Raw genomic sequence first — 20,671 nt, forward strand, 5'->3', positions numbered from 1 at the left:
AGTCAAAATAAAGGTCAGGACAGAATGTTAAACCAAGCTTCAGGACTTTCTCTTCATCATCAGTTAAAAGTCTATTAGATAGGTTCATTACCGTTAACTCTGAAGTCTGTACATCCATTATTTGGCCTTCTGAGTCTGGCTTTTGCTTCCCACTCCAGTAGTTCCTGAGGTTGTTGCGTCGTTGCCGTCGTTTCTTGCTTTTACCTTGCCTCCTCGGCCTTGATATCGGGTTCTTCCCCTTATGGATTGTTCGTTCGCCTCTGTCACGAGGCGCAGCTCGTCGGAAAAAACCGTTACATCCAAGTTATCCTGTATGTTGGTATCCGTTAAACTCGCTTCAGAGCTCAGGCTGGTTCCAGATTGCCACTGATCTTTATCGGCCATTCCAAGTGCTTTGTCTCTTAGTAGTGAAGAGCGTGCTTTATCAAATTTTTTTGCGAATGTCAAGATTCTTCCTAGTTTATAGTCCCGCTCATCGCGTTCAAATTTGCGTTGTTTCCTTGCAATTAAGTCTTTTTCAAATTTCTGTATTTTTTCATCCACATTTTTTTGAGTTTTTGATACCTCTGTTTGATCTTTTTCAGTGGCTAGTTCATCTAGGAGCAGTTGTATTTCTTTTAATAATTCTTCATGTTCCTCCCAAGCATTCTTAACCAAAATCTGCATCATTGTTTTTGAGCAGGCGTTGGTGTTCTCTCGCCATGCTTTCAACACTTCTGGTTTTAGTTTGTTTAGGGTTGGAACAATAAAGATGCGCAAGCCGCGAGGGACGCGATCTACCTCTATATAATTTTGTAGAGATGTCGCCTCCCACCAGCGGCTTAATTCCTTCTTTCTAAGGCGTTCTAATGCATGTCCCCTTTGTTTCAATGATGCCACGCCAGGGGGAGTCATTTCTGCTGACCCGGTAGCTGCAGTTCCATCGGGTCCTTTCTGTTTTTTGAAGACGTTTTCTGCAGAGGCTTCCCGCCCCTTCAAATACTCCATTGCCCACAATGCAGTTCGGTCATCCGACCGTACTGGTACCTGAATGCGCCTTCGACATTCGTTGTCTGGCGTACCCTGGCTGCTGCTGCCGCTGCTAGTGTTGCACTTCGCCTCACTTCCAGCGCGGTTTGCGCGATCGGCTCCACGGCGTCAGAATTGCAAGGTACAGGATTCAAAGTTTTTGTAAATGCAGCGACGCGGCTTTAGGCAGCCGGCGGGCGAGGATCTTGACTCCACGTCAAAATGAAAGGTTTGCGCTATTCCTCACCCTTCCAAGCGGGTTGGGGCTGGTCTCTCGAGTGGGCGCCGCCGCTCAAACACATCCACGGACTCCTCTCGATCAGGAAAAGGATGACGAGCCACACCACCAGGTACCGAAAAAGTTGTTTATTTAGGGCATAAACAAACGACGCGTTTCGAGCTCACGGGCTCTTGGTCACATGACCACCATTTTTTTCAGTCTCTTTAAATAGTGACAAAATCATAGAAAGGGAAGAAAGTTTTCCGTGTTTACAAACATCACACGGGAACTTTACTTTAAAAACGCATTATTAAAACAAAAAGTAACTGTTCAGGGTTACAATAATGCACTTTCCCTGATTGTTTGGTTTTTAAATCATTGTTTACATGATAAATCGAATTTTTAAGTCAGAAAAATTAGCGCACACAGCGCATTGAGGTATAGTACCCTTATGTTTTAAATGAGGAGACAGGTTAAAGGAAAGGAAGGAAATGAGAGAAAGATAAACACTGTATCTGGGAGTAGAGAAGGAGTGGTAAATTACATATTGATTCAATCAAAAATATATCAACGAAAATTGCAAAGCATTGATAGAAATTTTTTATTATAGAAAGTTTCAGTCACTTGGGTCTAGTACCCCTTGAATCATGGCTTATCTAAGTCAATCTCAAACTCATGCGTCTATATAAGACAGTGAATAGCTATAGTCTGTGTCTAGTCTATAATAAAGGCGGTGAATTGAACTATTCATGAATAGTTTCCCAAAATGTTCTATCCCGTGCTCATAATCGTACTTAGTAATATCTTGTGTAGCAGTGGTGCTCATAACAATATTCACTATTAGTGGTTTGTTGCTTCTTTATCAAGACGAGGTCTAGCACTATAGGGAAAGAAAGAAAAAAATTGAAAAAAGATACATTAGTTCAATTGAAAACATTGTACATATAGATTACTAGGACATAATAGCATTCTCCACATTGTCCTCCTCTTTCAAAATTCAACCTGTCTAATTCGCAAAAAATAGAATTAGCTGTAAAAATTTATCAACCAAACATTATTGAAATCTAAATCATATTAATTAAAAGACATATTGAAGATATATGTCATGGAATCGGAGTATCAGTGAAGGGGGTTAGGGAAGCTTACAGACTGTCAGTTTTACAGGTGTACATACATCTCCTCATCAATGTTCATCCCAAAAGGAAAGATACACCCTGCTTGTAGTATGAATTTGGACTCTGCTCTGCGCAAGGCTGTCAGACGATCCCCTCCTCTGATATGTTTAGGGATTGAGTCCAGCGCGAAAAATTTCGCTTTGGTCCAATCTCCATCATGATATTGGTGGAAGTGTTTGGCCGTGCTGTATGCGAAATCTTTGTTCGTGATAGCACGCCAATGCTCTAAGATTCGCTTTTTTACTGGGAAGGTAGTTGAACCGATGTACCATTTGCCACAAGGGCAGGTTACTACGTAGATGACATGATCAGTGGTACATTGGATGTTTTTAGTAATTCTCCATTTTCTCTTTATTCTTTTTAGTTCAACTTCCCTTACGTTGGTCCTATGGCTACAGGCCTTGCATTTTCCACATTTGAAAAACCCACCTTTTGCTGCCAGCCATATTTTCTTCTTGTCTAAGTGACTCTGCACTATAAGGTCTTTGATGGATTTCCCTTTTCTGTATGTGATGGAGGGGTGTGGGTCTAATCTTTCCTTTAACACTTTGTCCTGTAAAAGGATATCCCACCTCCTTCTTACTATCTGGCTGAAAGCTGGGGATTGTGTATTGTAGGTGGTTATCAATCTTATAGGAGCTTTGGGATTTTGTAGACTGGCTCTAGAGTCTTTAAATAATGCTTCTTTCCGTTCAATGAGGGCTACTCTGTCCTCGCCTTTTTTCAGCATGTTAGCGTGGTAACCTCTCACTTTGAACCTTTCATGCATCATTTTTTTGTGTTTCTGGTACGTTTCTTCAGTACTGCAATTTCTCTTGGCGCGTAAAAACTCGCCAAAAGGGATCGCCCATCTGAAGCTGGGGGGGTGGCAGCTTTTAGAGTGGAGCACGGAGTTCCCTGCTGTTGCTTTCCTAAAAATCTCTGTTTCAATCGTGTTATTCCTGATATTAAGTTTTATGTCAAGGAAGTTGATTGTTTGCTGGCTATGTTGCATAGTGAATCTTAGGTTTAAATTATTCAGATTCAGTGCATCCACAAATCTAAGTAGCTCATTTTCACTCCCCTCCCACACAAAAAAGACATCGTCTATATAGCGGAGCCAGACATTCACGCATTTAGTCCAATGTTCCAGGTCATCACTCCTGAGCACCTGCTCCTCCCACCAGCCCACCAAGAGGTTGGCGTAGCTGGGGGCAAAGCAGGTGCAGGTATATATATATATATATATTAATATTACCTACTGATGCTACTGATGGTCTCCATTAGGTAGTTATAGTTAGGACTTTGTTCCCTAGGAAAAACATTTTTATAACATGATGCCGTTTGACGAATCTTCATGAAATTTTCAAAATGAATACATCACTCAAGTCAGCTGCTATGTCAAAAGTTTCAGGGCGATTTGTCAAGTGGGGACGAGAAAAAGTGGGGTCCCAAAACACTTTTTGTTACAATTTCCTATAGTGATTTTGAGCACAACTACAATCAAATTGAAGAATGGAATTACACCAAATATGGCAAAAAGCTAGCTCTTGGTCCAGAAAGAGCCCTTTTTGGGGTTTGGTGTAAATCTATTCATTTAGTTTTGGGGTTATTAATGGCAAAAGAAATATAGATATTGCTATTATTTTGTGAGTGAAAATTCAGAACCTAACTATAACATCGCTGTAACCTTTTTTCTTTTCAGTGAATGTTTAAGGTTTATTAAATGCTAATTCCTAACTATAACGTCCCTGTAACCTTTGGCTTTTTCAATGAATTTCTATGCTTTAATTAATGCACAAAACAATAGAAATTCAGCTGTTAAGTCAAGTAACTATTTCTTGAGTCCTACGGTAAGTATAACTCGCGCCCCAACTGTGCAGAGCTAAATACCCCATAAATCACATAAATCACATAATTGATGACACCTTCTATGGCATCATTGATGTTATCCCTACAACATTTACAATAAAATTATTGATGAGAGAGCTGTGCATAGCAAGAGCAAGAATTTTAGTTACCTTAGGGCAGGAGTAACCTTTGTTTTTTTCCTGTAAATAAATATATTCCATATAAATAAATATATATATATATATATATATATATATATATATATATATATATGTCACTGACCTTGTCATGAGTGATGTAATATGTGACGTCATCAGCAGTGCATTGCGGGGGTGCGTGTTATAGTTAGCTCAGCTAACTATGACGGTTGAATTTGTCTGGTTTTGTATGAGTGAAATGTCAGCCTAAATATAACATCCCTGAAACCAGAGGTTTTTTGTGAACATCTATGGTTTTTTTAAATGTGAATTCCTAACTATAACATCCCTGAAACCTGTGTTTTCTTCAGTGAATTTTAAAGGTTTTTTTAATGCTATTCCCTAACTATAATGTCCCTGACACCTCTGTTTTTTTTCATTGAATTTCTAAGGTTTTTTAAATGCTAATTTCTAACTATCCCTACATAGGTAGAACATTTACAGAAAGAGGAAGAAATGAGCAGAAAGAAGCAAGGGAAGTGCAGAAAAAGGGAAGAGAGGTACAGAAAGAGGAAGTAAGGTGCATAAGGAAGCAAGAAATATGCAGAAAGAGGCAACAGAAGTACAGAAAGAGGAAGAAAGGTGGAGAAAGAAGAAAGAAAAGTGCAGAAAGAAGCAATAGAGATGGAGAAAGAGGCCTACTTTGACTGTACCTTTCCACAGACTCATACAAAGTAGCCTAATTACTAATCCTTCTCCCAAGATGTCTCAAACCTCACTTTTCTCTAGAAGGTTCACTATTCATCGACTACTCAGAATATCAAGCCTACCAAACGTAAAACAGTAATCTCAACCATATCACTGTGTATATCTGACCAAGTTTGTGAAGGTATGCATGCTTGTGTGTCTGCTTATCTGTAACACTGCTTTCACCTAGTGACATGTTACACAAAAATAAACATACAAATTCTTGAATACGTGTGTTCAAACGGCATACTCTATAAATGTGTGAACAAAAAGGTGTATGTATTTATTTCTGCTCATAATACAGGGCACATGGGTATGAATTCAATAGTATTTATGAGGGGCTCTATAACACCTATATACATAAGAAATATCTGCCTGTGCAACAGAATGACAGAGCAGAACTAAGATTTGACCACCTACAAGAGAAGCAAACCGATTTTTAAGCTACCTTCTTCAGATGCACAACATATGTGAGAATACATGCGCAAGAAGACATATACCTCAGTCACAAAAGTACGCAGACCTTTAAACTTGACAGCTTGCACTTCCCATTTGAATACAGAAACAGGAGAGAGAAGAACAGAAAGAAGCAAGAGAATTGCAAAAAAAACTAGAAGGGACAGAAAGAGTAAGAAACGTGCAGAAAGAGGCAAGAGAAGTACAGAAAGAGGCAACAGAGAAGCAGAAAAGGGCAAGAGAGGTGCAGAAAGATGAAAGTGAGGTGCAGAAATAGGCAAGGGAAGTGCAGAAAGAGGCAAGAGAAGTGCAGAAAGAGGCAAGATAAGTGCAGAAAGAGGCAAGAGATGTGCAGATGGAGGCAAGAGAGGTGCAGAAACAGGGAAGAGGGGTGCAGAAACATGTATTCAGATCTTGGCCAAATGACAATATTCCTGCCCTTGTCAGCATTACGTATTATAATCCGATTATTATTCTCCAGTTTCCGGATTAGGTTCTGATATCTCTTATTGTCATTGCTATGCTTCTTACGCTCTCTGAGTTGTCTGATTAAAATTTTTGAATTGTTCAGTTATCTTTTCAATAAACACATTAATTGTATCTCACTGCATCACAGGTATAAATGTAGATTTAGGTTTAAAACATGATGACTTTCTTCCATGTGTAGCTAGTTCCTGTTGTATCACCACTGATTGAATAGATGGTCTTGAAACGGTCTCTGAATCCTTATTTTGCAATTGCTGTAGGCCCTGCATAAAATAAATATCTGAAATGTGTACATTGTCTTGATTGCTGTCATATCACTGAGCCCTTCTAGTTGTTGTAATCACAGGCTGACTATTTGGTTTTTGAAGATGGTATTTTGTAAGCTTCAGTTTCAGGATGACCTTGGAGATGTTGATTCTAGTTAGGCTATAGCTAACAGAATTTTATGGACAGTTAGTTAGTCCTACTTCTAATAGTTGTTTCTCCGATTCATCCAATACTACACTGGACAAATTGATCACTGTTTTGCTATCTTTATACATTCCATTTTCTTGCATTCCCACTTTGCATCTGATTGTTTCTTGCCTCTTGATGCCCATGTGTTTTCTTCTCTCTCTGCATCTTTTATTTCTCCTCTGCTTGTTTTGAGGTTTTGAATTCTTCAGCTAGAGTTAACTTGTTTAATCCTGACGCACCCATCTGATGCTCTACTTCCATCAGAATCTGATTTTTGTTTTCATGGGCTGAGATAAGATCCGAGGCTGATGTCATATTGGATGTTGATCCACTGATTCTATTATCCTGTTTCACAATGTTGCAATCAGTTTGTTTTTGTTTCTTCATTGTGTCATACTTTTGTGAAAATGTACAAATGCGTCCAGTTTCATAGTCTATTTTGTCTCTTTGGAACTTATGTACTTTTCTGTTTTTAATAATGTCCTCCTGCTTACATAGCCTTCCTGTCATCTTTTCTCGATATTTTATGATTAACTATGTCTGATCAGAATTCCCCAACTCGCTGTTAATAATACCAATTTCCTTTTGTAGCTGTTCGTGGCCTATTCCTCCATATTTAACCAAAATTTGAACTAGCCTTTGGATGCTTCTAGATTTCTTCCTAGCCATTCTTTGAGCATCAGGAGGATTAGATTTTCAAAAGTTGGTGCTAGAATAATTCGTAACCCCCTTGGTACATGTTCAAGTTTGAGATGTTTTTGCACCACTTGGCCTGTTCATTTTTTGATTTGCTTTTTCTAGGGCTCTCAAACGAATTTTGACAGCCACTATTCCGCCAGCACTGATATTCTTGTCGATCGCATCTAAATTTGGTAGATTTTCAAAGAATAAATCTGCAGCCGCTTCTCTTTCCCATATATATATCTACGTATATACACTACATGCACATATACTTACCTTAACTATAATTACCAGGCATGGGCAAGGCATGCATAGTTAAAGAATATGACTGGTAAAGATTTGCGTGGTAGTGGTAATTGATGCATGGAAAGGCTGCATGTAGTAATGCCTTTGTTGTAAAGGGTGTAAAGGTCCACCCCTTTATAACTGTAGCCCCCTTTGATGTGGTGTTATACCACTCCCAGTAATCTTCAGTACCCACCTCAAACTGGCCAAGCTTCAAGGTCATCTGGGTCAATCAAGGAGCCCGCACTTTTGAAGGTCTTTCAGGAAGAGGATCCTTCACCATCCACGTAGGGGATATTCTTACTAGGATTCTCATCTTAAACCAAGTAAAACAACAGTGACATCAGTTGTACATCTCGAATGCATCTCATGGGAAATTCTTCAACAAACCCAGAACTGTAAGCCCAGGGCCAGTATCAACCCTTGCACAGGCACCGCGCAAACTGGCTACCAAGAACTTCCCCACCTGACCAATAATTAGACCAGAAAACAGTACCATGATGTACCAGGTATTCCTCACAGATGGTGGCTGCCACCAAGATATGGGCCAAGTCCAAGGCAGGGGTTATAACTAGTAAGGGCCCCCCCTCCTAAGAGAGCTAAGGTCAGGGAGAAGAGGGGACACAACCAAGGGATGTGTAACATGCTCCCTCATGACCTATATTCATTTGGTTTATGTGTACAAAATCAGATCAGGGCTACACATATGATTTATACAATTTGACACTTCAGCCATATGATTTGTCATATTTTTTTTATTCAAAGGTACATAGAAAATATTTTTTTCTTTTTCTTTTTTTTGTAAATACAAAACCATAAAAATATACATTCACATTTATGTGCAATATTTTTTATACATTATTATACACTCTTAAACATTTGAGGAACAAATGTAATATATGGTTCCAGACCCCTACACAAATATTTATAATCAGTTAGCATCAATTCTCAAACTCACTCAATCGCAACCAAAACACATTCACACATCATCCAATATCAACCACTCTTCATATCTCGATCATGGGGAGACCTAGAACTAATAGGTCTCCACAGCCCTTTTGGTGATCTAAATTAAACAAGGATTATCAGAAGGTCGACGCGTGTTTCGGTGGATTGGAAACAAACGATGGACCACCTTCCTCAGGACCATGCCAAAGAAGCTGACAACCAGAAAAGGGGCACAATGAGTGTTTTTTGTTGCACCTGCTAATTGAAAGAGGCCACGGTTGTTGATTTTCAACTACTAGTTATTTCTCCAGACTCAATCCTATATGTACTTAATGAATACTCCATATATTTGATTTCTGTACTTTATGAGAGATCTTCCTCGACAAAGTGCGATCCACAGATTAATTGCTCCGTTGTTTTATTTCAAATATGCGGAGGGTACTGACCATGATCGTCACTTAATATTGGCCCTCTCGGGGAATTCCCCCAGCAAGGACAGTGGCCTTGTATCTTCTCTTTCACTATTACCGGCGCATCCGTAAAATGATGACAATTAAATCATATGGCTAGAGGGTCAAATTGTATAAATCATATGTTTAAGCCATAAGTTATGTTGTACACATAAACCAAAGAAATATAGGTCATGAGGGAGCTTGTTACACATCCCAAGCAGGGGCGGCTCTAGGCTCATGGCGGCCCTGGGCAGGGACCGTAGGTAGGGGGCCCCAAAAGAGGGGGTCCGGGCGGGGCGGAGCACGGAGGCCAGTGAAGAGGGGTGTTTAGGGTGTTTGGAAGTGGAACAGAGCCGGAGGCCGCCAAATCCCTGCCAGGGGCCGCCACGCAAATAGGTATCCATCCTCAGAGGAGGATTATTATATTAAGGATATATATTGGCGTGGTGGCCCCTGGGGTTTGGTGGCCCTGTGCAGGTAAACAGCTTGCATATGCCTAAGGCCGCCCCTGTCCCAAGGCAGGGACAGGGCTGTGCCGGACTGGGAACCACAACCGGCCCTGGCAAAGTGCTCGGCCAGCCCCCACCTCCCCACTGGTGGGGGGGGGGGGTTGGAGGTGCCGCCGAGCTTTTTGCCGGGGCCGGTTTTGGTACAGGGCCGATTTTGCAGCTGCAAAAACGGCCCTGTAACAAAAACGGCCCCCAGGGGCCCAAAACCGGCCCTCACCCGTGCGGCGCACCGGGGTATTGCCCGGTACCTGCTATCGCCAGTCCAGCTCTGGGCAGGGGTTACACAGAGCTCGCTGAACTCTGGTTTATCACAGACCGCCACCACCTCAAGCCAGTGGCTCTCACGTGCATCTCAGTGGTTGCGATGTTCACTTCAGCCACGCGCTCATGCAGTGCCCATAAAGGTATCTGTTGGAATGCACCCCACATGCTCTTCTCCTTTTTAATAACAATACAGTTTATAAAGCGCCTAGTTACCTCACACGAGGTGTCCCTGCGCTGGAAGCAGGGCTCCGGACCCTATCCACCAGTTTATTCTTGTGTCTCAGACCCACAAGGTTCATCTCTCTTGAGAGAGCTCCCGCCGGTAGCGCCTTGACCTGACTGATTGATGCTGGCGGAGCTGCGCCTTCTATTAGTTGTCAAGAGGGGTCCCATGGTGGTCTGGATCGGCCCCATGGTGCGGGTGCACGTGCTTTTCATGCCCACTCAAGGGATAAGGAAGGTTTGGAAACTAAACAAAGGTCCTTTCCTAGAAACATGAGCTCGTGGGGATGTACAGATCCCGCCTTGGCCACGGTTTCCTTATAGCCACTTCCCAGCCCTCTCCCAGCACATCCTGGCCACAGCTGCGAGGTGTGACCTTGAACTTCACGTATCCCGGCCTCTGGCATCCACAAGGGACAACAGCCCACCCGTGACCACCAGCAGCCTCGATGCACGGTCTGCTGTTTGCCATAAGACCCCGCCCTCTCGCCATTCGCAAGCGCCTTGAGGCCCCTTGGTGAGGACAGTGCGTTTATGGTGGAGTGCCGGGTCACTGGGCTCCAGTGCGGTATGCATTCCACATCAGCAGCGCCGCCTCTCACTGCAAGCCTCCCCCCCTCCCCCCCGCCCCCCCCGGTACCACAAAGCGTCAATAAACTGACCCTCAGTGCGTCATCACACAGTAATGCATGTCCGCTGGTCAAAAGTGGACCTACATCATACTTTTACATCTTCACATCACTTCCTTGGCCTGTCTGTCAAACTTCCAGTCGATTCCCGAAAGTGTTATACTGATCCTGTCATTAGCTCTTTGTACATGAATTAAACTATTCGTGTAGAGCGCCCTGGCGACCTTGGATCAAACAGGCGCTATATAAAATCTATGCATAAATGAAAGGACGCCCACGTGCCCGCCTGATAGCACAGAAGACTGTAAATGCCATTATGAGCCATGTGTGAGGAGATGGACAACGGTCAGAAGATAGAGACCCAGTTAGTCGATTAATATTATTTTACTGGTCTAAACGCCTCAGCACATATCTGCCGATAGAAGCTTAAAGTTATGAACACATTTCAAATACATACTTAACGTTAAAGGCAATTTTTTATTGCACCAATGGGAGTCATCGTGTTAGATTCACATCTCTCCCGTGGTGTAATAAAACAACTACATTTACAATTGGCTTATATCTAAAGTATAGTCGGACTATAGTACAATTAAGCCAGAGCAGCGCCCATTCTGTGCAGGGTTCTAGCAGACGGTTCAATCGCATTCATTTCACTGTCTAGTAAAGAAAGGTATTCACCCTAAGTTGTGGAATAATTCTAGTATTTCACTGTCAGCGTATGTAATGAGTTTAACATGATAGTAAATGAATACATTTAGCTCTTGGTCCCCTCCAGCACGTGGACGGGGAAGGGATGTATATTGGGACCATTAGTGTATTGACATCAAAGAAGGACTCACATACCCCGCTTCAATGCCCCGGCCCCTCTGTGATCTCTTTGAAGCAGGCGGTGCCGAAGAGGTGTGAAAAGTGGGCGGGGCGGGGCCGGTGCCAGGGCTCCGCTCTGACCCAGACTTGAAAGCTGTGGCATCTTCAGGTGCATCAAACACTGGCACTGCCCACCCGGCACCCTTTGAACCATTCCTGGAATACACGGGCCCGTGGCCCCTTCCCGTGAGCCTCTGCTCCAGGAGCAGCTATGACCGGGGGCCGAGGTGGGCCTCTCAGAACAGAGCCCGGAGCTGACAGGAGGATGGAGAGAGACCCCGAGCTGGAGCTGGTTATCTGCGAGGTGCTGTCTCTGGAGAATGACTACCCTCGAGCCCACCCCTCCAAGAGGGCTCGGGAGACCCCCCAGCAGCAGACAGAGCTCCCAGCAACACTGACAGGTGAGTGTCTGGACTGGTCCTGGCCCAGCAGCATGACCCTGCCTGGATCATTAGTGTCTGTTATTGTTTATAATTGATGAGGAGTGTTTCTAACAGCCCTTCTGTCTCCACCCTGCAGGAGCATCTCATGAGCGGGGAGACGGGGGTGCCCTCAAGAGGGCCAGGCCCGCTGTGCCCTCAGAGCCCTGGATGGCTCCTGGCGGTGCCCTCAAGAGGGCCAGGCCTGCTGTGCCCTCAGAGCCCTGGATGTCTGCTGGCGGTGCCCTTAAGAGTGCCAGGCCCGTTGTGCCCTCGGAAGAACCCTCGATGGCTCCTGGCGGTGCCCTCAAGAGGGCCAGGCCCGCTGTGCCCTCGGAAGAACCCTCGATGGCTCCTGGCGGTGCCCTCAAGAGGGCCAGGCCTGCTGTGCCCTCAGAGCCCTGGATGTCTGCTGGCGGTGCCCTTAAGAGTGCCAGGCCCGCTGTGCCCGCAGAAGAGTCCTGGATGGTTCCTGGCGGGGCCCTCCAGATGACCGGGCCCCCTCTGCCCTCTCCTGAGCCCTCTCTGCCCTCCTCTGAGCCCTCTCTGCCCTCCTCCGAAGGGGGCTGCAGGAGGAGGACCAGCTTCAGCACAGACCAGCTCGCCCTCCTGAGGGCAGCTTTTCATCTCAACCCCTACCCCGACTTCAGCAGCCGGACACACATCTCCGAGGTGACCGGGGTCCCCGAATCCAGGGTCCAGGTGAGTGGGGCGCGCAGGCCCCGGGGTCGGGTCTCTGGGGCAGCATCTCCTGTGTACTGTGTTTAACTCTCGTTATCTGTACTTTTAATGGCTCTGCTCCCCCTAAACGTCTTTCCCTCCAGTTATGTAACTACGAACACCCCCCGACGATGCCAGTTCTTTCTCATATGTGGCATCGCTCCGTCTCTGTATAGGACCTACCCTTACCGGGCTCTGTCAGTCTGTCTCTCTCTTGTCTGTGCGCTTCCTCTCTTCTTCGACCTCCTTTCTGAAAAGTCTGAATATTATGACCAGAAAACATTGCCCCATTGTTTCTCTGTCCCCTGCCTCCTGCCTCCCTGAGGTATTTAAAAGTGACTTTAATTCTGCACAGAACAAGAATGAACAGAAAGAGACAGGCCCTGGTGGAGAAGGGTGAGGGGAGGTGGGACAGAGGATAAAGAGGCAGAAGAGAGGGGTGTCGGGGTCCAAGAGTTCAAAGTGTGTGTGTGTGTGTGTGGGGGGGGGGGTGTTCTAGAGTCTGTTGTTCTCTTTAGATGCTCCTGTCTGGCCTCCCCTCACCCTCTGTTCTCTGCTTTCCCTTTCACACAGGTCTGGTTCCAGAACCGCAGAGCGCGGCACTTACGCAAACCCGGAAAACCATCTGTGAGCCAAGAGCAGCGGCGGCAGCAGCACCGGCAACTGGACCAGAACCCGGAGCAGCACCAGAACCAGGACACATACCACGACCACGACCAGCACCAGAACCTTTACCATCACCAGCAGCTGGCCTCATCTTATCCAGCCCACGTCAGAGGAAGGCAGACACCGGACCTCCGGACACCAGGACCCCCCCTGACTCTGAGGACTGGGCCTTCACCTGTCCCCCCTCAAGCCTCCCTCTCTCGTCATCCCGGGCACACTGGGCCAGGAGACGCCCCCGCGCCTCTGCTCCGGAACCTGCAGGAGGACTTCCTGTGTGATCTGGACTTCCTGGACGGACGGTCCATTGAGCCCCAGTGGCCTCCAGTCTTCACCTTCCGCTCCTCCCGGCATGCACTGGGGCTCGGAGACCAGCTGAGCTGCGGGCCCTGAGGTCCTGGGAGTTCAGGGGGTCTTGTATGAACCCCCGGCGGGAGCTTTGTACTATGTACACTTTGGGACAGGCTTGGACACATATTTCTTCTTGTAAGAGGTTAGCTGTAGGTCTCAGGAAGGGTTACTGGGAGCAGCAGAGTGTGGTGGGTGTTGAAATGAAAGTCAGGATCAAGGTGAAGTATGAAGTTGAAGTTTATTAAATCAGCCCCACACCTTAAGGCGGTGCGTAGGTCAGTTAGTCAGAAACATAATGGCAGTTGGTGGCAAGGGAACGGAACCTGGACAGGGTGGAATGTTGGGGAACCAATGGGGAGGGTAGGGGACAATGGATGCTCTCGCGCAGGAGAGCTGGCATACACCACTTGTCATAGGGTCCCGGGGGGGGAAACCAGAACTAGGTTACAACACATCTTCCTCTCTTGAGGGTTAAAACAGGTAAGCTCAACGTGTGTTAAAGTGAACTTTGGAAAAAGAAAGGAACCAGTAACATTAGCCACAAACATGGTCTCAATAACATTTGGGATGGAGGGTGGTGCACCCTGATGTTCCCTTGGAAACAAAGGCATGAGGAACACTCTGCAATGAGAAGAGTTTGGTGATAGATAAACTAGTCAGCATTTGTCACAACAAGGACTTAGTAACATGATGGGATTGTGGACGGTAGTCCCAGATGTTCCCTGGGCTTCAAGGGCATGAGGAACACTCCCTGTGTCAGAATGGGATTACTTGTGGGTTCTGCCAAACCTACCGCTGAAGCAGTGACCACCAGGCTAGGCTTAAGAGACAGAGTGGGAGTCACCATACAGCTCTGTTTGGTAAACGGGGTGCATGTCCAACCAGTCCAACTTGTTTCTATCATCATCAACCCACATGTTATTGCATAGAGCCTTAAAGGTGGGAACATTGTAGGTGTTTGAGTGTGTCCCTTTCCTCATAGTCTGACTTTACTTCGTTTAACTTGCCAATGTTTCGTGTCAACTCACACACAGTTCAGTTCAGTCCCCAACATGGATGTTGAACTTCCGTGAGGGCTCGCTGAGTCTTTTGGTCCACAGATCTTATGCTGGCCCGCAAATCCAGTATGCATCAAGTCAATTCCTACGTTTACCACATGGTGTGGGTACAGTACCGGTTTGAGTGCCTTCCTGTTCCCTTTCACTGATTCCTTATCATTCACTCCGCCTTGGCAATCCATTTTGGTATTGTGCTCCTGTCTGCAATCACTTGTACTGACTGCTCCATCGAGGCGAGTGACCATGGCTTTAGGATCCTTTTTCTTGGGATATTTCCAGGACCAAATTGCACTTCGTTTACGCCTACGCTTACTCGTGCAACAGGTATCCCTCACGTTGTCACCCTCGGTGATGGGTCTGGCATCGATTCTCTTGTCGTACTCTGTACCAGTGTCACTTGCACTTTCCTTTCCAACCACTTTCGCTCCTACCATGCATGTTTCCACAAAGACCTGTCCTCCTTCCAATTTCATCAAGTAAGTTCCACTTGAGAATGTGATTGTGTCCCCTGTGTCACATTCTCTCCAGCCTTCCACAAGCCTCATGTTTTCCCTTAACTGGACTATGGGGTGAGGACATAGTACGTGTTTGTGTGCCTCTTTACTTTCATTACCTGACTCTTCATTGTATAACCAGTCATAGTGCTCTCCTTGCATGTTACACCTAGACTCTACCAAATACTGTCCATCATCTTCTTCCTGGCCACAGTAATCGGCATCGTTCTTTCTTGTGATGGGTTTTGACACATTCAGTGCAGTAGAGCGCCACACTTCCCCATCTTTGTGGCAGGTAGAATTGCACCAGTCCTCCACAAGCACTGTGGACTGAGATACCATACATGTTTCTTTATAGGCCGGTTCACTTTTATCTACCAGAACTTCTTCACTGACCTTTTTCTTGAGTTCTTTGCTAATATTGTCCTCATCATCATAACTCATGAGTGCATTTTGTTTTTCTTCGAATCTGTAAATGGCTGCTTCATTTTTCCATTCTTTGCTCTCACACCACATCTTGGAGCTTGTAATGAATCTGATGTTGTTTTGTGCCGGCCTTTTCAAAGGTTCAGAACGGTTGGGATCTTTCATTATTTTGCATTTCATCTGTACATCCCACCCCAGTACCGAGGGTCCTTCTTCTGAAATATAAACCACGCTCCATGTGCTTCTCTTCATATGGCTTAATTTTGCTTCTCTACAACCCATTAAGTTAATGTTTTCTCCTGTGTATGTCTTCGGGAACGTGTCAGCTTCTTCCAATTCATTCCCTAGTGTCACACCCAATTTACTCTTCCATATACCTTTGCTTATCACTGTACAATTTGAACCTGAATCAGCGATAACGTCAATTTCAACTCCACTTATGTCTATGGTACTCTCAGGTATGGTTTCACTTATGTTCAGTTCATTTTTGCAATCACCATTTTCCCTGTGAATTTTGTCTCTTTGAGCGTTGGCAAACAGATTTTGTTTGTAATGTTCACTTAAGTCATTCATCACCTCCACCAATGCATTTCTGTTCGCTCCCTTCTTGACTTCTTTTTCTGGTGGGGGTAAGATGCACAATGCATTTTTATCCATGTTACTGCTGCAAACAAATTCAACTTATGTAATTTCTCTTTGTGTGTTAACCAAACCGTTGTCTCTTCCTATATTGCTGTGGATGATGCGCTTAGTTCGGTTAATCTTCCTTACACCTTGAAGTTCAGTTCAGATTCTTCTCATATAGCTCATTATGTTAATCTTCCGAATTTTACTTAGGAGTGGGCGTTCAGACTTTTTCACTTAACTGGTATACCTTTTCCTTAACATTTCCATATATCTGCCCATTTGGTGTAGAAGAAATATGTATTTTTGTTTTTAAACACTTTTATCTTGAAGTGTTGCTGGTGAATTCCACCCAGGGGGTACTATTCTTAATCACTTATTTGCTGTACCACTCAATTTCATTATTCTTTGCAGAACTAGGACGCACGTACATATTACAGCTCTGTTTGTTTTAGGATGCGCAACAAAACAAATGATGTCACTTTTCTTATCAAATTTTGAATTCACACACACAAGCAGTTCTAGGCGCAAACTTATTAAAGGATAATGTCGCTTCCCTTATCCCTTATCTCTTGGAATTCACACACAACAAGCAGTTCATGGCGTTAACTTATTAAAGGATACAGATTTCTCTTCACAGTACATTCCACTGTCAACACGTTGACCGCTTTAGATTCTGTGCGTGTTCCTTTTCCTTCTAATCGATAGAGTTCACTCACTATACATCGATTTCCGTGTCTTCTCTTAAAAAAAAATATTGGTTTATTTTCCTTGACAATTTCCCGATGTTCTGCACAACTAGCGTTGCACGCAATGGATTAAGTGCGTGTTTCTTTAAATTCTCCGAGACTTCACTTAAGATGGCACCCAACGCGATGTCGTCACTCGCGCTGATGCGCAGTTCTCCTCCTCCTCACAAGGCTCCCTTCAAGATTTCCTCACACGAAAAAATCGAAGTGAGTTTAAAGCCTTATATTCTTTTCTCTTTGTTTATTTATTTTTTCTTTGTTTACAATCACGATGTTTCACTCATATGCCATTAGTTATCAGTGTGAAGCTACTTGCTTCATGCTTAGTTCTTAAGAATTTTTCAGTTCAATGCGCCAAGGACTTCAACCTAAACGACAGCACTCCGGTTAATGCTTATAGATAGCAACTCAGAATATAAAGTCACTTAATTATCTTGAACTTCTCTTTTCCTGTATTGCTTATTCTTTTAACACCGTGTTACACTCGCACCTCCGTTTCCAAATTGTTTCATTCGATTGTCGAAAGTCTTCCCTAAATGACAGATGACTTATGAGAGGTGTAATCATTAACCAAGGCCACTAGATGGCAGTGCGTTATAACGCTTACTTTAAGCTCAAAGGGATCTGAAGAGAATTACACCATCCGAAACTTTTACAGATCGCCGATTCATATCAACTTATAAATGCAGAAACCCGGCTGCCCAGGCTCACCTCATGGACTTGCTCAGATTCCAGTGGTCTTGCGTTTTTCTTTTCCTTCACAATTACCACGAAAACGCTCGAAGTTTCATTAGTGTTCACTGGTCACAATCAATTTATGTAAAGTCCAAGGTTCACTTTTAACTATCACTTTTCAAATACTTGCCGAGATTCACGGAGGCTGCTCAGTTTCCTCACTGTACTTCACGGCTCACCACATCAACTTGCGCAGAGTCCAGTTAACCTTAACTCGAGTCTTACACCGTCAGTTTCACAAGACGCCCGAGTTTCAAATGGTGTTCACCGGTCGAATCAATCTGCTAAGCGTCTATGGTACATTTCACATTCGACTTACTCACAAGTCGATGGCTATTTCACGCTCGACCCGCTCAAAAGTCGACTAGCCGAAATCACGGAGCTTTTCTTAGCTCTTGACCTGTTGCACCGTGCCTTTAGAAGAGGTTGCTTCCGCATTCAAACTGGAAGGCAGTGGGTTCGCGGTGAGGGGCTGAGGTCCTCGTCGCCACTGTTGAAATGAAAGTCAGGATCAAGGTGAAGTATGAAGTTGAAGTTTATTAAATCAGCCCCACACCTTAAGGCGGTGCGTAGGTCAGTTAGTCAGAAACATAATGGCAGTTGGTGGCAAGGGAACGGAACCTGGACAGGGTGGAATGTTGGGGAACCAATGGGGAGGGTAGGGGACAATGGATGCTCTCGCGCAGGAGAGCTGGCATACACCACTTGTCATAGGGTCCCGGGGGGGGAAACCAGAACTAGGTTACAACAGTGGGCAACATTATATTTACCAATATTTAATATTTATTGTACTGTCACTGTTCTCAAATATATTCTCAATTCACTTGCACTATTAAATGGTGAACCCGATTCTTTGTATTACGATTTTTTGCCCCAATTCTGCTGATTTGTGGTTTGCAGATTTGATTGGAAATGTGAATAAAAAAGGGAAAGATTTGATCTATTTTTGTCCTTGTTTTTCTTTCACCTTTTGTTGACCCCCACTCCCCCAACCCAGTGACTGTTCAATATAATAAAATGTGTCACTAAATATAATCTCGACCTGAAGCTGGCTGGTGCGTGTTATGGAGACCCAGCTCTTTGCTACATTTGAGTGCATTGGCTCTTTAATCTGTGCAATGGGTGCCTTTCCACCTTTCCATGCTCCTCTTGGGGATAAATGAGTCCCCTTCTGTAGAGCCATTACCCCAAAGCTATTGCACTTTGATCTATTTGGAAAATGTATTAAAGTTTAAAATAAACAGATATGCGATAAGAAATCTCCCAAAACACATCTGTTCTAACCAGTGGTCTGGGAGGGGGGATGAGTAGGGGAACTGTGGGTGGAGAATCAGAGGGCGGGAACAACTCAAAATTTGGATCAGTGGGCGAAGTCAGAGGTATGGCCAGAATGCGCAAAACATCCCAATTTTTTGTATTTCTTGGGAATTTCACTAAACAGTGGCAGCTTATTATGTTATTAAATTCAACCAATAAATACAAATGCTTATTTAAGGTTTAATAGTGAGTTAATAACATTAAAATACATTCACAAAGTGGGATACTTTTCCAATCACAAATACTCTTAAAAGTGGAATTACGAGCCATTTGTCTGAGCCATGCAATTTCTGTCATCAGCAAATCTCCTCCCTTTTTCCACAAGAGCAGCTCAAACATGAATGGCAAAATATCCTTGTGTGCAAATGTTTTCCACATGATTGTGGCTCTGGCACATTTGCCACATAATACATAATTTGCTGCATAATCTAACAATTTTAACTATTAAATTGTTTTTAGCTCAAACGGATCAAATGTTACTAAAAAATGTGACTTGTGAGAAGTGAGGGCCCTTTGTAAAGGTTGACTGATCACCTTTCTCACTGCTGCATTTGTATGTTACACTTGCACTAATAAGGCAACATTTTTTGCAAAGACTGTTAGCATGTGTGAAAATGTCAGAATAATAAAGTATCAGAAAATATACTGCATTACACTGCAGCTTTTTTTTAGCTGCATAATAGTCAACACTGCAGCATCATTTTGTCCTTCTTTGGTGCATATTTCAAGTGGCCACAAAGCAGGAAGCACATGCTAAAAGGGCTTGTGCATGAACCAAAGAGACTGTGAAGGTTACATACTTGTTTGGTGTGCGTGCAGATCTTGCATTGCCGATCCCTTGTGAGTTGCATCTACTACTGCTGAAACAAGGCCAAATGAAGGTACCAATGAGTAAGATGGTTGGACTTTAGCTCTGGTGGCACCTTGTGCAACAATGTTTGTCGGTGCCCCCCAATGACCACCTCCGCCATGGATTCCATCACTACAATTCTTTAACAATACCCCTCAAGTCTCAATAACTACGCTCTCTCTCAGATGCATTGAATTTGATTTACAGTGCCATTCATACCAGTGTAGGGTGTCAGAGCACTTTACATCACCCACATTACACAGAGACAATCAATTATATCTGTGTAAAACACTGTATAGGAAATGTTACATAAGACTAAGGACTACAAGGTGTAGGAGTCCCATGACAACAATACTAGTAGGCCGTATAGTTTAATAGTGATTGGTCTGGAGAAACACAACCTCAGAATTTAAAACGTAGTACCATTGGCGTGAGTCTCCCATTTTTCACTGATTGCCTCCTCTGTTTTTGATATGTTTTGTAGGTTTAGGTGCTTTGGGCATTGTGCCACTGCTATTCAGTGCCACGGTGCAAGTGCTCCTTTTGTTAAATTGATGTATTGATTAGAGATTCCATGATTGGCTTATTTGATTTGCTTGTCCGACCTTAGCACAGTGCATCATGTGTGCCCAGTGCCTGCAAATTAAATGCTGCTGGGGGGCTTGCAGCGCTGATTGTGCCACCCACAGAAGAAGCTTGTAAAGTCTGTCTCAGGCGTGCCATTGCAGAGCTTGTGTGCAGTCTGGTACTGCCATGTCGACTTGACAAGTGCACCCACTTGCCAGTCCCGAAACCTTCCCTTTACTACATATCAGACACCCCTAAGGTAGGCACCAGGGCAGAGTGCATTGTATGTAAGAGGTAGGACATGCCCTTATGTGTGTGACATGTCC

The 20,671-nt window shown here is 44.2% G+C and overlaps 1 protein-coding gene across 1 annotated transcript in view; it reads right to left on the bottom strand.

The window, feature by feature from the left end:
- Positions 1-1,935: 1,935 nt before the first annotated feature.
- The window catches only part of LOC147678387 (lysophosphatidic acid receptor 6-like), a 178,924-nt gene continuing 160,188 nt past the window's right edge, over positions 1,936-20,671 (bottom strand). Inside the window, exons 6-7 of the transcript XR_015302581.1 lie at positions 7,678-7,797; positions 1,936-2,108 (exon numbers count right to left, since the gene is read on the bottom strand). The gene's annotated coding sequence lies outside the window, so the exon portion shown is untranslated. The remainder of the gene's footprint in view (positions 2,109-7,677; positions 7,798-20,671) is intronic.

Source organism: Lissotriton vulgaris, chromosome 12 (genome assembly GCF_964263255.1).
Source record: "Lissotriton vulgaris chromosome 12, aLisVul1.2, whole genome shotgun sequence".
NCBI classification, from domain to species: Eukaryota; Metazoa; Chordata; class Amphibia; order Caudata; family Salamandridae; genus Lissotriton; species Lissotriton vulgaris.